This window comes from Planococcus citri, chromosome 5, assembly GCF_950023065.1.
Source record: "Planococcus citri chromosome 5, ihPlaCitr1.1, whole genome shotgun sequence".
Lineage (NCBI taxonomy): Eukaryota > Metazoa > Arthropoda > Insecta > Hemiptera > Pseudococcidae > Planococcus > Planococcus citri.
Genome location: NC_088681.1, coordinates 18,790,539 through 18,806,182, shown reverse-complemented (window position 1 = coordinate 18,806,182; position 15,644 = coordinate 18,790,539). Strand labels below are relative to the sequence as shown.

Sequence of the window (15,644 nt, the reverse complement as noted above, 5' to 3'; positions counted from 1 at the left end):
TTTTCCTCGTCAACAAATTTTACCCCGTTTAGAAGAGTTGAGAGTGGTCTGGCGAATTTTCGATTTTTTTGGCGGAGCTGCATATGTGTGGCTTCAAAGTTCTCCGAAATGGCCGAAAATGGAAAATTTCAGTTGCAAATTGCTCCGGTTCTACGTGATATAGAATTTTGGACTTTTTTTCTCAAATTGTAGTACTTTGAGAGGGTATAATCGACGAATGATGTCAAAATCAGTGTCGCCACTTACAAAAACCTAAAAAATTGATTTAAAAACTTATAATTATTTAAATATATCAATGACTTCCGGGAGTAAAAATTCTGAAAAAATTCTCAGTTTTAGTCCTTTTTATGTAGAAGAACATATCAAAAAATTGAACCGGCATTTTTTTTCATTTTCAAGAAAAAAAAATTACAAGTTTGGCACTTATTGCAAAAATACCATCAGAAACCTAAAAAATTAAAATTTTTACATTTTTTAGATATTTTACCAATGTGTAGACGAACATTTGAAAAAAATTTCTCTCCCTCGCAATTTGTCAACGAATTGACGATGAACTTTCACATGTCCGTCTACATATGTATTGGTGAAATATCTCAAAAATGCAAAAATATTCATTTTTTAGACTTCTGCTTTTGTTTAAAACGGCGGTGTGGAATTTTTCAATATGTTTCACTCTTCACGAAAAATGGTATTTCTCGTCAATTCGTTGACAAATTGCGAGGGAGGGAAACTTTTTCAAATATCAGTCTACACATTGGTAAAATATCTCAAAAATGCAAAAATGAACATTTTTTAGGTTTCTGATGATATTTTTGCAATGAGTGCCAAACTTGTAATTTTTTTCTACAAAATGAAAAAAAAAAAAAAATGCCAGTCCAATTTTTTATAATTTTGACATAGGCGAATTCTGAGAAATATTTGTTAGAGAGGAAATATTTCTCAGGTGCCTGCATAGCTCAAATTGGAGAACAAATATAATATCAGAAATATTTACAATAATCGAGACGTGTGTACCAAATATTATAAATAAAATATACAACTATTCTGTGTTGCCATGAGATTCAATGGTGGCAGCATAATCGGCCAAGATTATGCAGTTGTCTTAAAACATTCACGAGTATAACTCGGCAGATTGGGTAAAAGCAGTGTAAAACAATGATAGATAAATTACAGCAGTGTCTTTAAATTAAGTAGACCAATCGATAGGTGATTAACACCTCGTCACGTCGTCACCTACAGGGCTACAGATTGATACAATTAGCTTAACGATATACAGTAGACTCTCGATAACTCAAAATCCAAGGGGAATGGCCGTTCATTCGGCTTATAGAGGTTTTCGAGATAATCAGTTTTGAGTTATGCAGGTAACATTTTGAGAGCGTTCGAGTTATAGAGGTCTTACGAAATGAATGACTTAAGAGATATGTAAGTGCATAAAAGATGGAAGTATGAATTGAAATATTCGAGTTATAGAGGTAAACGCCAGACCACGTATACGTGGTCTGGATAAGTCGTATACGACTTATAGAGGCTTTCTCACTGTTTTCGGCAAAAGTTTAGCTTGGAGTTACAACTGAGATATTTAAGTGCATGAAAGATAGAAGTAAAAAGTGAAAAATATTTGAAGGGCTAATTGTGAAAGTCGCCTTAGTCAGCATTGATTTTTGTACAAATCAATGAAAACATTGTTGTCCTGCTTCAGTGATAATGTAAAAACTTCATGGTCAAGTATTAAAAAAACATCTTCAACTATCCCAGAATGCATTACAATACTCATTTTTCCCTTTAAAATTGATGAAATATGAAAAAAAAATGTTTAAAGTTGTGTGAACAAAAAAATGACTTAGGCGACTTTCACAATTAGCCCTTCATTTGAATTATAGAGGTAAACGCCCAACAACGTACGAGTTATAGATGCTTTCTCGCTATTTTCAGAAAAATTTTAGCTTCAAGTTACGACTGGTTTGTATATTCAATTTTGACTTATCGGAGTAAAGTTAACATTGAGTGTTACGGAGATTTCAAGGGGAATGGAGGTTGATTCGGCTAATAGAGGTTTTTGAGTTAAAGAGTTTCGTTGAGTTATCGAGAGTGCACTGTAATTTACGTATTAGGTAAATTGCGGGTGCACACAACCCTGAATACAGGATTTGACGATTACCTGAGATTGAGCAGATTCTAAGATAATAATGTGCACATTGCCTGCATCTCCTGTGCTGACCCCAACTCAGGCCCGTAGCCAGAATCTGGCTGTAGCTGGGGCGAAGGAAATATCAGCTGGGGCAGCACTTTTGAGGCTCGAACATCTGTGAAACATCCCCCCCCCTTTAACCCCCCTCAACCATCCGTTATTCCAAAACAATTTTTTAAAAAAATGAACATAATGCGTGATGCTGGGGTTGAGTCTAATACTTACAGCTGTAATCTGCGCGATTTACTGTGAAACTCTTGTAATAATTCTTTGGCTGTGACTGTTTCTGTTTAAATTTTGTCATGAGGTAAAATAGTCAAATTTGACTCGCGTCCAAACAACATTAAAAAAATATATTATTCAAATTTTTAAAGAAATGTTAAGACAAAAAACGCTCTTTTCACCTGAAAAAACTTTACTTCTTGAAACAAACTTTTGCCCTCACTCAGGGCTCATACTTGGTTACTTTTCAAGAAACTAAGTTACTAAATTGGGTTACTTTTTCGATAAGTAACTTTGGTTTTCCAAATTATTATTATTTTTTTTTAATTTCAAAAATTCAATTTTTGCATTTAACTTTTGATGAGAAAAAAATGCTAGTACCTAATATCCATAAGTGAATAATTTGAGAAAGTTGACCTACTTATACATACACTTTTATCGCCAAAAATAGCTCAAAATCTCACTTTTTGTCAACATTTCCAAAAATATCCTCGTTTCTTGCCAAAAATTGTTACTTTTTGGTAAAAAAAATTCAAGAAATATCCATTTCCCTTTCTAAAAAATACCAAATAATTCCGCTTTTTTGCTTGAAAAAAATGTCAATGATCGAAATTTCTCCCATTTTCAACCGAGGGTTGCGAAAAAAATAGTTATTTTTTTGGCCTATGATTGACAAAAATTCGTGGTTTTCCTCAAAAATAGTCCATCTTGCTTTTTGCTAAGATTGTCAAAATTCTCGGTTTTTCGCAAAAAATTATAAAAATTTTCATTCTTTCTTAAAAATTGTCCATAGATCTCCCCTATTGCTGAAAATTTTAGCTTTTTCGTAGTGTAAAAGTCTCAATTTTTTATGTAAAATTGCCATAAATTGTACAAAGTGAAAGTCTCACTTTTCGAAAAAAATTGCAAAAAGATGTACTGGATTTCTAATCCTCTCAAATTACTAATTTTTACTCAAATTACATATCAAATTTTTGATTTAAATTTTAGTGAACGCATCGAGCGAGCCATCGAGCTATCAAATGCAATTCATGCTAGTGTAGCCATTTCATGAACGTAACCATAATTTTACATTGTCGAGTTTTTGGTTTTTTGCACTTTCTGATTTTTTTTTCTGATTTTGCTGGTCGGGGCAAACGTGTTTTTTTTTTTTTGATTTTGCTACCTGGGGCAAACAGCCTTTCTAGCTGGGGCATTGCCCCGGCTGCCCCTACGCTGGCTACGGGCCTGCCCCAACTATTAGTCGTTTTGGCGGGTATGATTAGTAACTCCATTTTTGTAGGGATAGCATCCCTGATTTCCAGATAAATCAAGGGATGATCCAAAAAAGTACCACGATCTTACTACGAAATTAACGAAGTATCGCGTTATATAAAATAGTGTCATGTCCGTACGAGGGATTAACAACTCGACACGTTATCAGTTCAAAATCGCCATCTACAGACAGGTACATCGAATGTGTGGTTTCCAGAGAGCCGAGGCATGGGCTCCCTGGTCACCTATTTAGCTGGTTAAGCTTAAGAGGAAACTATCGCGAACTGTTCCATCAGAATACGTGATTTTTTCAAGAGAACAAAGCTGGAGCTGGACCCCAGCTTCGACAGAATTATCGCGTGATAGCCATGACTGTGTCCCTACAGTAGAATTTGTATAATCTTGCCTAAGGTCAGCAAGATCATAAAACTATGAAGCGGAGGGATTACGTTATGAACACCTACAGGCAGTCAGGGTAATCCTGCTCATCACAGACTAAAACTGAGAATTTTTTCAGAATTTTTACTCATGGACATCGTGGTTATTTAAATTATAAATTTTTAAGTCAATTTTTTTAGGTTTTTGGAAAAGGCAACACTGGCTTTGACATCATTAGTCGATATGGTCGATTACCCTCTCTACGTACTACAATTTGAAAAAAGTTCAAAATTCTATACCACGTACTTCCGGAGCTAAAATTTTTTCTGAGTACTTTTCAACTCAAAATAAAGGTCTCTGCTTAATTCGGTCAAAATTCATCGACTTTTTTGGGGGGGGGGGAATTCACCCTAATGTCTATTTTTTGCACACAGTTGGTAAAAGGTGGCAATTTTTGGTAAAATTGTCAAACAGTCCTGTGCTTGCCAAGATTGCCCAAAAAATCCTGTTTTTGCCAAAATTGTCAAGAAATTGCCGTCATTTGTTAAAATTGTCGAAGAGTGTTAATTTTTGACAAGTGGACGAAAAATTGTAATGTTTTTTCGGCAGAATTCAAAATTTTCAGGAAGTAGCTTTTTGATAAAATAGTCGAATGGTCATAATTTTTAATAAAATTGTAAAGAAATTTGTGCTTTTTTTTGTTTGCTAAAACGTCCAAAAGTATGTAGTTTTTCGATTTCAAAGTATGTCAAACAAAAGCCCTGTTTTTCACCTATAAAACTTCTTTGAAGCTTTTTTTAAAATAAAATTTAATTTTTTCCTGCTAATGGTTTCATATTTTTTATTTGATTTTTACGGTAATTTTTTTATATTTTTGAAATTTTCGTTGCGGGGTACTTTAAAAGAGCTCTGGGTAAGTATAGATATCATTAAAAAATGTTGTAACTTGAAATGGATTTCCGAGATCGCAAATGGATGTCGTAAATGGTGCCAGCTCTAGTCCCAGAATCATGATAGACTATAGGTACCTACCTATACTTGACCTTCATTTTTCTTTCAAGGAAAAAAGAAAGATTGACGATGAATTTCCAACTGTTTAATGTGTAGGTATACTATTGATGATTCCAACAACAAAAAGAAAGGAACGACACTGGTTGTTTCGAAATTAAATGTTGATGGTAGGTATACACGAACTAGGTAGAGTTTTTTAACTTTCAACTTTGAATTAATGCAAAATGAAATCATAATACTAATTTTTTTTTTTTTTTTTCTTAAGAATAATGAATATCTAACTTAAATCAACAATCATATTCATTGATTAAATCGTACCACCCTGTAAAAATATGACTTATATTAATGATAATTTTAAAATATAAAGACCAGACGCACACCCGCAATAAGTCTGACAGAGATACCAATCTAGTAGTAAGCTTCAACTACGTACCCAACCACCTATTATTCTAAAATTACTTAAATAATGACTTAAACTTATCTAAAGCACAAAGAGGAAAATCATACGTACCTACGTTCTTTTTCACCTAAAAATATGTGCTTAAACAACCCCCTCTTTCTCGTCAAACGGAATACAAGTATCTGAGGCTTGGTCGTAATTATGGATGAAAATATCCTTGGTTTCTTTACCTTTGGTGACACATATTTTACCAGTATTCTGACCGCTCAAGGTACACAACAGAACAGTATATTTTTTGATTCCATCTTGCAGCTGTACATTGTGATCTCCGCATGCACTGAGTTCTCTTATCTGTGCTTCAGCATACATTGCATCTTCATCTACATAATTATAGCTCATCAGCAGCACGCAGATATCGTCAATTTTATACTTATAATTGCCTGATTCCATTTTGCAGATATCTGAGCTAAAATATCATAATACATAGATATTATTACGTTATAGTTTGGTACTACTTACTCGCAATTGTAGTTGATTAAATTAAAAGTAAAGACGCATAATGTGCAAATTGAAAAACCGAAAATCATAGAAATGCATTATTTTCTAAATACTTAGATACGTATTTATGTGTATATCTATGTTGAAAATTTGGAAAATGTTTCAGTTCAATTGGATATGCAAACAATTCCCATGATCTGACAATTATAGCGATATTTCTACCACAGATCCAATCCAATTGTCACCAAAGAATCCTAATTTTTTAATTTGCAAAAAAATCTCTGGAAATTGAAAATACAGTGGAATTGGCAAAAAGCGCTCCTGAAATTTATTTGGCTGGCATTTTTACGGCCCAAAAAATTCATTTGGCCTTCGACTTTTGTATTACTTACCTACATGAGTATAAAATTCCAGAAAAGGCATGTCTTGGACTCACAATTTTTTTATGCCCAGATTTAGCAGAATTAGTTGTCTACGCAGACGTTACCTATTTAAACGGAGGCTCAAGGAAAATTATAAGCTGTCCAGAGCGTAAGAGAGTCCGTTCCACGACGATTGAACCAAAGTTCATCACAGAAGTCTTGTACAATAGAAACAGTCAAATTTCAGAGTCGTGCCCCCTTCAATTTCGAGTAGAAACGGAATGTTGATAGAATTATTCAAAAAGTGACCTTACGACCTAGCAAAATGGGTTAAAGTTTTTTGAAAAATTCAAATATGTTTTTTTGAGAATTTTTAAAAAATTACTGTTCTGAAATTCGTACTATTTAAAAAAATATACATATAATTATTATACACTAAAATTGAATCAATTTTCAACTCGAAACTAAGAAAGAAAAAAAAATTCGTGAATCTTTTCAATTTTCTAAAATTTTGAATTAAGCTAACCAAAAAATGTAATTCTGGGAGACCCTTGTATTTTCAAACTTCAACTTCTAAAAAAATACCTAATAATTAAAAAATCGAAAATCCATTAGGAAGAGGCTTTTCACTTCATCGATGCATTTGTTTCACCGCGCAAAATATATATGTTTTTCTCTTTTAAAACAGGGTCATTCCATGTCAACTCAACCAACGATTTTGGGTCATGTCCTTCGATTTTGCTCAAATTTTTTTTACAATATCTACATTGTCTCGAGGTACTCAACTTCAGCAGCCCATTCCTTCAAAACTATGATACTTTGATCAAAACTGATTTCACAGTTCGAAAGGGCATTGAATTTTGAACTTTTTAGGAATTTTGAAATTTTCAAAAGTTGAAAGTTGAACATTCAATTTGAAAGTTGAACTTTCAAAATGACGCTGTAAGTGGGAGCTACCAATTAAAATTCTGAAAAAATGTTCATAGATGTACATTTTAATACTTTTTTGAAATATTTAGGTTTCGAGATGGAACTCTTGACGGAGGGGGAGCACCCCCACCCCCAATTTTGGGTGAAACTTTCAAAAGAAAATCTGGGGCATGTGATATATCGAATTGTATGTTTTAGGCGACCCTGAATACGAATATGACATCAGATTTTTGATAGGACCCCATCCACGGCCCCCAGCACCTCCTCAAAGGGGGTGAAAGTTCAAAAAAGCGTTTTGTTCGTGTGACACAAGGAATAGTATGTTTTTGGTGACGCTGAACACGATTATGACGTCAGATTCTTGATTGGACCCGTCCACGGCCCCCAGCACCTCTCCAAAGGGGGTGAACGCCCAAAAATGGTTACATTCGTGTGACACATGCAATAGTATGTGTTCGATATCGCTGAACACGAATATTGCTTTAGTTTTACGAATCGACTTCACCCATGGCCCCCAGAACCTCCCCCAATACGTAAAAGTCCAAAAAAATTGTTTTGGGGCCGTGGATGGGGTCCAATCACAAATCTGACATCATATTCGTGTTCAGCGTCACCAAAAACATACGATTTCATGTGTCGCACGAACAAAACACTTTTTTGAATTTTTACCCCCTTTGGAAAGTTGGCGGGGACCGTGGATGGGGTCCCATCAAAAATCTGACATCATATTCGTGTTCAGCGTCGCCGAAAACATACAATTCGATATATCACATGCCCCAGATTTTCTTTTGAAAGTTTCACCCAAAATTGGGGGTAGGGGTGCTCCCCCTCCGTCAAGATTTCCATCTCGAAACCTAAATATTTCAAAAAAGTATCAAAATGTACATCTATGGAAATTTTTTCAAAATTTTAAATGGTAGCTCCCACTTACAGCGTCATTTTGAAATTTGAACTTTCAAATTGAAAGTTCAACTTTCAACTTTTAAAAATTTCAAAATCCTTAAAAAGTTCAAAATTCAATGTTCTTTCGAACTGTGAAATCAGTTTTGATAAAAGTATCATAGTTTTGAAGGAATGCTCTGCTGAAGTTGAGTACCTCGAGACAATGTGAGAATAATGGAAGCCCTCCCACGCGCCCCCTGAGGGGGCTGGGACCAAACTGATTGCGGCTTTCTTACTTCCTGGGTAGGTAGATATTGAAAAAAAAAATTGAGCGAAATTGAAAGACAAGACTTTCAAAATCGTCTTTTTTTTTGGTTGAGTTGACATGGAATGACCCAAAATTAAGAACCTTACCATTTCCAGATTGTTTCAAATTGTGTAGTAGTTATCTCTAAGGCATCCGAAATGAATAACATTTGCATCGCCAACAAAATGGATACTGTGAATACATGAAACTGAGCTGACATTTCTGACGATGATCTTAATTCTCAAAAAACTGATCTAATCAAAAATTGAAAGTTATCACTTGAATAGGTACCTATCTGTGTTACTATTGCAAAGAAAGACAAACTTCAAAGTGATTTTCACTCTACAAATTGTGAGTTTTTATATTACGAAGGGTGTAAGAAAAAAATGTAATTGGTATCATTATAATCTGCCGCAGGCGGGCATTAAAATATCAGTATTTAATAATTTATTAGAACTCGAGTGCGATTTACCAGAGGTAAAAGTGTCGTAAAAGATTTCGATTGATTTCTCAAGTCATTAAAGCCACATGAAATTGTCTCTCCCACATAGAAAATCGTTTCAGTTTACACGTACGCAGCTGGGTCTTATCGATAAAATATTCTATTCTACATTATTATCATCTGTAGATATTTATTCTTCGTTTCTAAAAATAATTTGCAAAAAACCTGAAGTACCTACGTAGGCACAATTGCGAAATAAATTGATTTTTTTTTTACATAGGGACATTGAGACAATGTATTAAGAACTTGGGTTAAGTTTTATGAAGAATAATGCACACTTTTTGTGAAACTAAAGTTTGCCATGATTTTTTCCTCACTTTCTGGAATTTTCAAAACTTTAAAAAATTAAGAACTCTCGATTAAAAACTCTTAAAAATAGGCAAAAATCCAATTTTTTTAAAACTTAGATCTAGGCTGTACCTTTGATTATTTTCAAAAATGAGTTGAAAAGATCGCTAAATCATGGAATTTATTCAAAGAGTTTGGCCAAATCACTTTCAAATCCTTTCAGCATTCTTGAGCGATCCCAGTCTCAATCTCAAGTTATGATAGACTATAGTAGATAGTATATACTTTAGCATTATTTTTCCTCTGAGGAAAATTAGGCATGAAAGAAAGGTTGACGTTGAAATTGATTGCTAAATGTTTAATGTGTATAATAATTTCAACAACAAAATGAAAAGAGCGACAATCGTCGTCTTAAAATTTAATCTTAATGATATGCAGGTAGCCAGGAGTACAGGGTAGTACTACCTAAATGTTAAATTAGAATAATTACTGAATACAAGATAAAATATACCTAGTCTGCAACTTGGTGCTTAGTTACCTTCTGATGTATCATACATACATATTGAGGTAGGTACCTACATAAAAATATTATCGGATTAAGAAAAATAAAAACCAGACTCGCACCCAATAAATCTGACAGAGATACCAAGCAACTAGTAAGTAGCTTCAACTACCTACTTAACCACCTATAATATTCTAAAATTACTTAAATATAATGACTTAAAATTATCTAAAACGCAAAAAGAAAAATAATATACTCACCTACCTCGATAAACCACATATCCCTTTTCACCTAAAAATATGTGCTCAAACAACTCCCGTTTTCTCGTCAAATGGAAAACAAGTATCTGAGTCTTTGTCGTAATTATAGACGAAAATATCCTTAATTCCTTTACCTTTGGTGACACATAATTTACCAGTATTCTGACCGCTCAAAGTACACAACAGAACAGTATATTGTTTGGTTCCATCATCCAGCTGTACATTGTGAAATTTCCACATGAACTGAGTTGTCTTATCCGTGCTTCAGCATACATTACATTTGCAGTTACATAATTATAGCCCATCAGCAGGACGCAAGCATCGTCAATGTTATACTTATACGCGCCTGATTCCATTTTGCAGATATCTGCGCTGAAATATCATAATATCACGTTACAGTTTGGTAATTTTGTAGTCAATTAATTAAAATATTTGAAAAACAAAAAAAAAATCATAGAAATGCATCATTTTTTAGGTAGATGAAAATTTTTCCAAATTTTCAGCTCAATTGGATATGAATAAATCGTGGTTGAGGGGGGGGGGGGATATGCAAAAAATTCTCATGATCTGACAAGTGACAACATAGCAATCCAATTGTCACCAAAGAATCCTAATTTTTTTATTTTTCAAAAAATCTTCGGAAATGCGAAGTACAGTGCAACTGGAAAAATGTGCTCCAGAAATCGATTTTGGCTGGCATTTTTACGGCCCAGGTGATTGCACCTCTGAAAGAAATTAATTACCAACAGGCCATTTAAAATTATTAATGCGTATTTCAATTGGAAGATACTTTTAAAATTTTTTTAGAAAATTTCCACAAATGATCCGTGGTTTACTTTTATCCTTGAAAGTATGAAAAAATTCGATTGAAAGCCACCAAAAATAGAAATTTTCAAAAGAAATGTCAGTTCTCCAAAATGGCCGAAAATGGAAAATTTCAATTGCAAATTGCTCCGGTTGTACGTGGTGGGTATAGAATTTTAAACATTTTTTCAAATTGTAGTACTTTGATAGGGTAATCGACAAATTATGTGGAAATCAGTGTTGCCACTTTCAAAAACCTAAAAAAATTGATTTAAACAAAACTTATAATTTAAATATAACTACGATGTCAGCGAGTAAAAATTTTGAAAAAATTCTCAGTTTTAGTCCTTTTTATATAGAATAACATATCAAAAAATTGAACTGGCATTTTTTTTTTCATTTTCGAGAAAAAAATTACAAGTTTGGCATCAACGAATTGACGATGAATTTTCACGCTGAAATTTCCGTTGACAAGGCTACAGCAGTGGCGTGGCCAGGATTTTCTCAAGGAGGGGGCAAAACCAGATTTTTAGGCATGAAAAATCGAAATGAGGGGTAATTTTCTGGAAATCTATTGTGATGTGTGGTGATTCCATGAAAATATGAAGGCAAAATTACTGCTCGAGCGAAGCGAGAGCGAAAATTTTTAGAAAAAATGGGTCCAAACAACGAAAAAACGTCCATTTTTGCATGTTTTGTTTCAAATTTTCGCTCTCAAGGGGGGGGGCATGGCCCCCTTCACCCCCCTTGGCTACGCCACTGGGCTACAGCCTCTCCAAATGAACGGATTTGAATGAGATTTTTTATATTAGTAACAGAAATTATGACTTGAATGACCCTTCTCTAGGGTACAACGAAATTTTTTCATTTTGAGGTGGTTTTAAGGGGAAAAGAAATTTTCAAACTGAGAAAAAAAGGGGTCAAAAATGATTTTTTTTGAAAAATGGCATTATATTTTTCGAAATATCTCAAATTGAAGCTCTCGTTGAAGCGAAAAAACATATTAAAAATTCAGAATCATACGTTAATTTTCTAATATTTTCTTATGGGAAACTCTTCGTTCCACTCGACCCACCCGTTCATTCCACTTGAACAGATCATCGCGTCAAGTGGAACGAAAAAAGTTGGTTTAGAAAAAAAATTCTAGAGCCCAAGTTTTTGGACCAAATTTGAAAAATGAGGAGTCATTTTGTAGTCAAAAGATGGGGGTCTCAAAGTTGAAACAGGTAGTAACAATTTTCGGTCAAGTGAAAATCGTTCTACTTGACCCAGTTTCACCCTAGTGAAAAGTTTTATGAAAATGGCGTTCTTTTCATTTGTTTAAAATGGCGGTAAAATTTTTTCAATGTGTATCATTTGCAAAATCATAGCCAGAAAAATGGCGTTTCTCGTAAATTCACTGACAAAATAGGAGGAAGGGGGATTTTTCACATGTCTGTCTACATATTGGCGAAATATTTCAAAAATGAAAAAAAATATTCAATTTTTTAGGTTTCTGCTACTTATTTGTTTAAAACAGCGGTGAAATTTTTTCAATATGTTTCAGTCTTAAAATTGAATCAGTGGGAACAGAAAGGGGCTAAGTCCATTTTCGCACTTTTCAGGAATAACAACAAACTGATTTATTTGAAAATCAAAAATTTTTTGTAAACATTCTTAAGGTCATTGAAAGAGGACCCCAAGACACAATTTTTAGCATTGTTTAGAAAAAAAAAATATTCACGTGCGCCGGCGCTGTTGCTGACTAAACAAATGGGACTTAGACCCTTTCTGCACCCAATCGACAAAATTTCTTTTGAAATCGCTCGGGCACGAATGGGGCTTGATTCTACATTTAAGTAGGTACGTCATTTAGACTGCTATATCGTTTAAATTGACCAAAAACCCCTTGAGGTATTAGACTTTTTGCCGAAGTTGTTAATTTTTTCATCATTTTTCAGTTCAGAGATTAACTTAAATTTCAAAAAATGGTCTTCTCAAAAATGTTAATTATTTTTCAAGGAATTTAAAAATTTTTACAAAAAAGTCATAAATGCGGATCCACCCTTTTTCTGCGCCCAAATACCACTTTCCCGGCAGTTTTGCGGAAATCTGACATCACCAGTCGATCCGCCGTACTTTGAAACCCCTATATCCGTGAAAAAAAATTTCCAAAAATGTGACTTGGTCCCTTTCTGTTCCCACTGATTCAATTAGGTATAGCATGAAAAATGGTACATATTTTTCGTAAATTCCTTGACAAATTGCGAGGGAGGGACATGTGCTACAATTTGAAAAAAAGTTCAAAATTTTATACCACGTACAACCGGAGCAATTTGCAACTGAAATTTTCCATTTTCGGCCATTTCGGAGAACTTTGAAGCCCCACAGCTCTGCAAAAAAAAAGAATCGAAAAAATGTCCGGTTTGCGTCATTCGTCATCGTTATACTTGGTATTATTATGTATCTGATAATTCCAACAAAAAGTGCATTTACACAGTTTTAAAATTGAATAGGTAGGTATCAATAATACTAATTACTTAATTTAATACTCAACTTACTTACATTTAAATTGCATATTGCTATTAAAATATGTATACTTACTATTCATTGATTAAATTTTATCACCCCATAAAAAAGATTACTTATACTAGTTATACTTATACCTTATACCTTATTAATGATAAAATAAAGACCCGACTCACACCCAATAAATCTGACAGAGATACCAACCAAACTAGTAGGTAGCTTCAACTACCTACTTAACCACCTATTATTCTAAAATTACTTAAAAATAATGACTTAAACTTATCTAAAACATAAAAAGAAAAATAATATATGTATTCACCTACCTCAATAAACCATATACCTACTTACCCATCATTTTTCACCCAAAATATGCTCAAGCAACTCCCTTTTTCTCTTCAAGCGGACTACAAGTATCTGTGTCTGCGTCGTAATTATATGTGAAAATATCCTTAGTTCTTTTACCTTTGGTGACACATATTTTACCAGTGGTCTGACCGCTCAAGGTACACAAAAGAACAGTATATTGTTTGGTTTCATCCTTCAGCTGTACATTGTGACTGCCACATGCACTGAGTTGTCTTATCTGTGCTTCATCATACCTTGAACTTGCACTTACATAATTATAACCCATCAGCAGGACGCAAATATCATCAATGTTGTGCTTATACACGCCTGATTCCATTTTGCAGATATCTGCGCTGAAATATCATATCACATTACAGTTAGGTAATTTTGTAGTGTAATAATTAAATTGAAGATAAAGATATAAAAAATTATAGGAATGCATCATTTTTATGTTTAGGTACCTATGAAAAGGCATTTGATTGTGTTAACCATGAGAGGATGTTGAAAATCCTAAAGAAGTACAATGTTGATGACAAAGACCTGCGAATAAGAAATCTGTCCTGGGATCGGCGCCCAGTGGCATAGTGGGTTGAGCCACCGCTTTCTGAACAAGAGGTTGTGGGTTCAAATCCCGCTAGAGACGCAGGCGTTAATGTGTAACATCAAAATTGGAAATGTATACCGGGAGAACGGATGTGCTATAAAAAGAAGTGCTAGGCAGGAATGTCCTCTATCACCTAGGCTGTTTAACTTGTATGCAGAGGAAATTATGAGAGAAGCATGAATTGAGAGAATGGGACTCTGGAGTCAGGATCAATGGTAAAAGAATCCATGAAATAAGTTACGCAGACGACAAAGTAATTCTTGCTGGAACTGAAGTGCAAATGCAGGTAATGATCAACAGGATAAACAGTGCTGGATTAAAATCAGGCGACGCGGTAGTGTTGCCCCCCCGCCCTCCCACGGTTTTCGAACCGTAGGTGGCGGTACGGCAACACCGCGGAGTAATATTCTCATTCTCAAACTATTTGGACAGTTTTGGACATCACGCCAATGCAATTTTCTCGAAAAATATGAACTTATTTAAAAAAGTAAGAAGACCAATGTTTTTATTTTTTAAAGAGCTTTCAGAAAATATATATAACAATTGTTATACATCAAACAATTGCAAGGTGTCAAGCATCATTTTGGCAGTGTCAAGCAGTATTTTCGCTGTTTTTTTGGTAATTTTTTTCCAGCACACTTAGACCAATATCGAGAGATTGGTCTAACCGAATTTTATGAAATTTGAAATGTAGATTCCATTCATTATCCATTAGTGAATGGTACAAAAAAATTGTCAAAATCTTGAAAATTCAACCTTCACCCCCTCTTTTGGCCCCTTATAAATGGTGAAAATGTTTTGAAAATATCAAAAGGGCCTAGGTCTATGTTCAAAGCATATATATTTAAAATTTCAGCTTTTTTTGATTTATAGTTTTTGCTGCAGCCTTGTCTAAAGATTCAATTTTTTGTCAATTGAATCATGAAATCAGTGTTGACTTATATTGAACCAAAAAACATTCAACTGCTAGCTGACCATAATTATTGCTAGGCATTTTATGTGGAAAAAATACGTCTTCTCTAAATGTTTATCAAATCCAGTCAAATATAAAATGGTGGAAACCGAACGATGTTCATATACCTTGTAGGATATAATTTTGTAAAAATTTAGGTGATCTATTTTCTTCCCAAGTGCAGTTATAACCGAATACCATAATTTGTAGTGATGGGATATTATCGATATTTCGGGATATCGATATCGTCAAAATATCGGAGGTTTCATATCGATAATATCGATATATATCGGATGTTTTTGACGTTCATAAAAAGACCATAAAACAGCTGATTTTTGATGAAAAGAGAAACTGAGTCATCTCTAAGCTGTTTCTATTCCTTACTTTTTGCTTTTTCAGTATCTAGCTACGTATTTGGCACTTTTTAAAATAATGATGACATTG

At 33.9% G+C, this 15,644-nt stretch overlaps 1 protein-coding gene across 1 annotated transcript in view; it reads left to right on the top strand.

Annotated features, from left to right (window-relative positions):
• Nucleotides 1-15,644, top strand: part of LOC135846514 (alpha-tocopherol transfer protein-like) — a 58,707-nt gene that overhangs the window by 14,590 nt on the left and 28,473 nt on the right. The window lies entirely within an intron of this gene.